This window comes from Sinocyclocheilus anshuiensis, unplaced genomic scaffold (assembly GCF_001515605.1).
Source record: "Sinocyclocheilus anshuiensis isolate Anshui unplaced genomic scaffold, SAMN03320099.WGS_v1.1 scaffold1626, whole genome shotgun sequence".
Taxonomy (NCBI): Eukaryota; Metazoa; Chordata; class Actinopteri; order Cypriniformes; family Cyprinidae; genus Sinocyclocheilus; species Sinocyclocheilus anshuiensis.
This window is the reverse complement of record NW_015547254.1, coordinates 765908-772669: the sequence shown is the minus strand read 5'-3', so window position 1 is coordinate 772669 and position 6762 is coordinate 765908.

Below are 6762 nucleotides of genomic sequence, written 5' to 3'. Positions count from 1 at the left end.
AGTTAACAGCTAAAGTCTGTCTACACTGGACGCGACAAAGCGAGTGTTAAAAATCATTTTAATACGTCATAAATAGAACGAGGCATCAGTTTACTGTCGGGGATGTGTCGTGTCGTGTCACATCCCGTGCAAACAGTCACTGATTATAATGGTTTCTATAGTATTTTGTCGCACAGCTCGCGTCCAATTTAAACATGGTACACCTAGTTATCTATTGTGGTAATTTGCAGGTCGTGTCAAAAAGTTGTTGGTTTAGATAAATAGCTGTATTCTGTACGTTTGACTCGTGTACGATCATTTTCTTTCAAATACGATAATTTTGAGCTTCTGGTACGATACTTTGACATTTCCAATCTGGCAACACTGACCGCCACATACACCTTTCTTTTCAAGGAAGTGATGGCCTCGAGTTAAAAAAAACCCAGCGGTAAGCACGGACATAGGTACCGTTGCTGCAGTGACGTCTAGTCAAAAATGTAACAGACTTGTGAAGTGATGCCCAACTGGCAGCTGCACAAAAATCATAAAGCATGCCCATGACGTTTCCACGGCCCTCATAGAGCACCCAAGCACCCATGTGGGTATTAGTATTAGTCCTTAACGGGCATATGTAGACATAGCTGTCTACAATCCAATGCGAAAGATGCCATTCAAATAGCGGCTTCACATGGGGCAGAGTTGGTAAAAATGACAAAAAGCTTGGTCACAGCCTGCTCAATGCACCTGAGTACAACTCGTACAAAGCATGAAATCTCCTGTCTTCCTCTGAGTCAGAGATTTGACAGGGTGGGCAATTTGAACAAGAGCACAAGGTATCCACCGACAGTGCATAAAGATCACATGCACTTCTCTGATGCCAGTACCAACCACAGGGTAGCATCCTTAGACTCAAGGATTCTAAAGGCTTAAAAAATGAAGAATACCCAAGCATTTAAGGAACCGAAAGGCAAGTATGTGCGGGCTTTGGCGCAGCACTATCAATGCCCTCATGACAAGCTGAAACGGCCATACAATAAACTTCCAGTGTGGAATGGGAGTGACCTTCCTTTGGAAAGTCAGTAACACTACAATCACTTATACGGATCTTCGCCTGCACTAAGTTTCAAATACACTCTACTTCAACGCAATGCTCTTCAAAATGCAAGCATTCTTGTCAGATCAATCAGATTCCCACTCTCAACAGGCAGGCACTAGAAACCACAGTTCCAGCCAAGGGTGCAGAATCTGCCTCCTTCCTGGGAAAGCAGGTCCCTGCATAGGGAAAAGACACCATGGTGTCCTTAACAACAATGTCATGATGCTCACGTACCATGCCTTTGCTGGCCAAGAAGCCACCAAAATCAGTGACAGACTCTTGCCGCCGCACCCTGTCCAGGGTGAGCTGTATCAGTTCCCTTGGCAGGAATGTGTACAGCAGAGTCCTGGGCTATACATGCGACAGGGTATGCATTTGAAACACTGCTTGTTCCATGCTGTCTGCAGCCAGGAGCAGGTCCCCAAATAGGCAAACAATCCTGTGCTCAGATGGCACAGCAGTGCCACACCGCTTCTGCACATCCTGGAGATATGTGTGACACTAGGAACCAAAAGTGTATAGGTAACCTGCTCGACGGAGACCTCAGAAATTTTCTGTGCCCCGGGTGGCCATATGCATCCGGCAGATCCACCGATGTAAGCCAATCCTGTGGATTGCAGAGAGCATGACAGGTGACATATTGTAAGGATTTTGAATGTGTAATACCTTAATTGTTTGTTCAACATTCATGAATCTAAGCTAGGGCAGAAAACCCCCCTTTTCTTTAGTGAGGAGGAAGTAACGGCTGAAAAACCCTCTTCTTCCATCTTCCCTTGTAATACCACCTAAATTGCCACCTTGCTGAGGAGAACAAGGATTTCCTCCCTCAGCACTGGGGAAGCCCTCTTGGACAACAAAATTGCAATTACTGAGCCGAACCGGGTGGTGCACGAAAGAAAGCGCAGCTGATAGCCCCACTGGAATCGTGCGAAGAACCCACAGTGTTAGTGCGCGTGTACGCCACTGCTCCAGGCTGACAGGGAGGATCCCCGGCATCACTGTGGGGAACTCCTGTGTCCTTTTGCAATCATTGCTGGATATTGCACATCACTGCATTTACCTCGTCTGTTGGCACATGGCCCGATTGTGAGGTAAATAGTTCCAATGTATTGTGATTGTTGACAAATCAACAGATGAGACTTTGTATGATGAACGCACACTTTCTTTAATTGACAACATTAAAACCGAACCCACTACCTTGCAGGGTCCTTTTTACACAATCTGGATATATTGGCAGGCAGGTTCTCGCCAGTTTCTACAGGAGTCAAACAGAACCCACAAGCTTCTCTGTATCAGAGGAGGGTCAAGCCACTCCACTGACAAACTTTGCTGCCATTCTTCAAAACAGACCCATGCAAGGGCCCTACATCACTTCACTTCCATCCACCGTCTCGAAGAGTGGGGAGGGGAGCCGCGATCTGCCTTGCTTGGAGGATCAGAATCAGAACATTCCTTGTCCGCATCCAGTGAGAAAGTTAAAGTGCTGCTCAGACTCAGGGGCAGCCAGAGGAACCTTGTAAACAGACTTTCCTCTGCCTCCACACGATCGTCCTAACTATCTGTGGCATCCCCAACAACGGTGAGAGCCGCATCAGGATAAGCCCCAGAAGACTGGAGTGGACTGTGTCTGGCCACTGCCCCACCAAGCACATGCTACACACTGCGTGAGTGTGTAACGATAGAGCTGCTTGGCTAGAGAGAGCCAACCTAGCGTGGACAACTCCCAAACACTCCGGACAGTGCTTGTGACCATAAACACCCAGATGCCATAGGACAGGGGTGAGATCTTATGCTCAGACATTTCTCATGAAAAAAGTTTATCCATTTGTTAGCTGTGCTAAACTCGAGCTAAAAACCTCTCTTTTATGCCTTTTTCTTCAACAAGTGTCACTACCGTGGGTTGAATGTGGCATGATGGTGTTCTAACAGCGTGGTGAAGAGATGAAGAACAAAGGGAATGTCATTGGCCTTTCAGGCGTGAATAAAGGTGTCTTCAGCAAATGGCACAAGAGCGCGATATCCCATAGTCATGTGTTGTACCCCTATGGTTGTACCGAGTGAACTGACTGAATGGGAACTGCACGATTCACTGACTGATGACTCTGTTAACTCACCAGGGAAAGAACCTGTTCATATGAGTCAATTGTTCGTGATTTGGAGAATGCAAGGCTTGCGCTTCCACAGCTTCTCTTATATGTGACAAAAAAAACATTTCTCCTGACTAGATTTTAACTCATTGCTTCAGATTCATACTGGTGAGTAAATGATGTCAGAATTTAATTAATTCTATTCGAATTTACACCATACATTCATCAGGTTTTTAAGGGATTACCAAACTTTGAATAGCAGCCTACGTGAGAAAGTGTCAAAGGGCTCACACAGGCTCAGCAAGAAAGATCGTTTAAAATTACTGAGCTAAAAGATGAGCTTTGTGTGATTTGGTTCACTTATATGCTGTCTTAAAAAGTGAAAGCCAACATTCACCAGCGGGCTTATAAGTGGAGTTTGATTTGTGCTTTCTCCGGCCGGGTTTGTTTGAAGTGCACTTCAGAGAGTCAGAGTTACAGGTTAGGAAATGAGCTGAGGTGGAGTGTTATCTTTAGATTAAAGACAGGAAAGAACGGAGAGGACTAACACATTTACAGCATGTGTAGATCTTACCTTATTTAAACCCCAAATCATTCAGTTTGCCAAAGAGCACATTGTGCATCAGTGCACAAGTGTGTATGTGAAAGAAAATCTGTGAAGGGTGAACTACACAGATGTGCTCAAATAGATATGTTCTGAATTAACTATAGGAATGGCAAATGGATATTTAGAATAATCCCATACGTGTTAATTTAAGTGTTAATGTAACTGTAAGGGTGTGTGACCTTGTAAACTCCATCAGTCCCGTGATCCCTCATTGCTAAGAAGTCCACACCCACGCCTCTGAATATGAGCCAGCTCTGTCCAGCTCCACTGCCTCCAATATGGGGAATCCATTCCTGTTCCACCTCAGCAAGCACCACGTGGATCCATTTCAACTCTGTCCAAAGACTCCCCAAACGTTAGTCTGACCCTAAAGTTTCCATATATACATGCCAAGAACACAGGCAGACTTGACTAAATGCAATTATTGTGGGTTTTGTTTGTATATTATAGTTGCAGCTATTGTCTGGATGGAAAGTGTGACTAGTGACGCGTGCTGTTAAATGTGTTTAAAGACTCTTGTTTGAATAGTTTTTATTCTAGCAAGTTAAACTAAAAGCTATTTGTGTTTTAGCACTTTCAAATAATATTTATATAGATATAGCTTTAAATTGTCATCCTGTCTCATATGCGCATGTGCAAAACAAATATTACTAACTGAACACAACTGTCCTGTGGCCTTAAATGTTTGCATACAGAAAATTAAATGACGAAAGACACTTGTTAAGTTTTCATCATGCACAATGACATACGGTCAGTTCTGAGGTTTGAGTTTTGTTCGAGGTGATTAAATCAAGTGTTTTAATAATCATAAATAAGTGGAAGTATATTTATAATAAAATGTCACGTAATACTTTGTGCAGTATGTGTAATTCTAAAGGGGTGGTTGTTTGCGATTTCTCTTTTTTAACGTTAGTGTGATATAGATATAGCTTTAAATTGTCATCCTGTCTCATATGCGCATGTGCAAAACAAATATTACTAACTGAACACAACTGTCCTGTGGCCTTAAATGTTTGCATACAGAAAATTAAATGACGAAAGACACTTGTTAAGTTTTCATCATGCACAATGACATACGGTCAGTTCTGAGGTTTGAGTTTTGTTCGAGGTGATTAAATCAAGTGTTTTAATAATCATAAATAAGTGGAAGTATATTTATAATAAAATGTCACGTAATATTTTGTGCAGTATGTGTAATTCTAAAGGGGTGGTTGTTTGCCATTTCTCTTTTTTAACGTTAGTGTGTAATGTTGCTGTTTGAACAAACAATATCTGTGCAAAGTTGCAGCGGAAAGTTCAATGCAAACGGAGATATCGTCTTTTAAAATTCTGGCAGTTTAATGCCTACAAAAACGGCTGGTAGGGACTACAAGAAGATACTTCCTGGGTTCGTGACATCACAAACCCAGATATACCCCACCCTCGGGAAAAGGCAGCAAAGGGGGCGAGGCCATGATGCGCTGCTTTAAAGAAGAGGAAGAGAAAACTAGAGGTGCACGTAAAAATCTATTCATATATGAATCGCGATTCTGTCTTCTAAGGATTCTAATGGATTCACAAGTTTCAAAATCAATGTTCTAAAGCAGCAGTTCTCAATCCTGTTCGTCGCGTCCCCCTGCTCTGCACATGCTTTGCATCTCTCTCTCATTCAGCTCAGCTATAACAATGAACTGTTCCAATTACACACTTATTTTCACATAGCTATAAGAAGCGTTAAACATGGACGCACGCGCGTGCAGTTGCCGTACTGTATTAAAGCTTTAATCAGGATAAAACTGTATATTAAAAGCCAACATAAGCAGTAGCATTTACAAATCACAGCGTATCTAAAAGTATGAGACAAAAAAAAACAAAACAGGCCTACCATTAAAAGCCGTGCTTGCACAGGTTCTGCACGATCCTCTTCAATAATATCCTCTGCTTCTCAATTGGGCTCAAACTGATTATTAATTAATTGATTGATTAATTGATTAAGCGATATTAACGACGCCTTTGTTTACAATACAACCGGAGCACATGCCGCCGAGGTGAGGGGCGGGATGCTTAGATGCGCACTAGAGGCATTCCCTTTGTTAGCCAATCAAAACACACTGGGCTAGCTAACCAATCAGAGCCCATCGCCTATTTCTGAGGGAGGGGCTTCATAAAAGAAAGAAATGATCAGTACGTTTTTCAGAGAAGGGACAGAGCAGTATGGAATAAAGGTAAATTATGTGAAAAATAATGCTTTTTTTTTTTTTTTAAATGAAGCATTAACACAAGTTAGACTGCATCCCATAAACACAATCAATTCTAGAAAAAAAAACAGTGAACCACCCCTTTAACAATAACAATTTCCACAAAATTGATGATTTCCTTCACTGTGGAACGTCATGTTCAGCCTGTTAACATTTCTCTATTACACTTGTTAACAGCCTGTAAATGTCTTTTGAACTGGCAGCACTTCATCTGTCAACAACTTGAAGAATATTAAAATTTTTATTCATTTAAATTATGTTGACAGGCACTGTAACTTACTGTCACTCATCATTATCAGCATCCCCCTCAGAGAGACCAGCAAAATGACTTTTATCTTTTAGAGTAATTTGACTGTAAGACTGTGATTTATTTATTTATTTTTTATGTTTTGGAAGGAAATTAATACTTTTATTCAGCAAGGATTCATTATTGATCAAGTGACAGTAAAGACATTTCTAATGTTACAAAAGACTTATTTTGACAGTTATTTCGATCTTCTGTTCATCAAAGAATTATAAAAATATGTATCACAGTTTCCACAAAAATATTATGCAGCACAACTGTTTTTGACTTTTCGTGGGCATTAAATCAGTATAATTAGAATGATTTCTGAAGGATCATGTGACACTGAAGACTGTAGTGATGATGCTGAAAATTCAGCTTTGCTATCACTGGATTAAATTACATAATAAAATAATTAATTATAAAAAATTGTGATAATACTTCACAATATTACTGTTTTGTTTTGTTTTTTG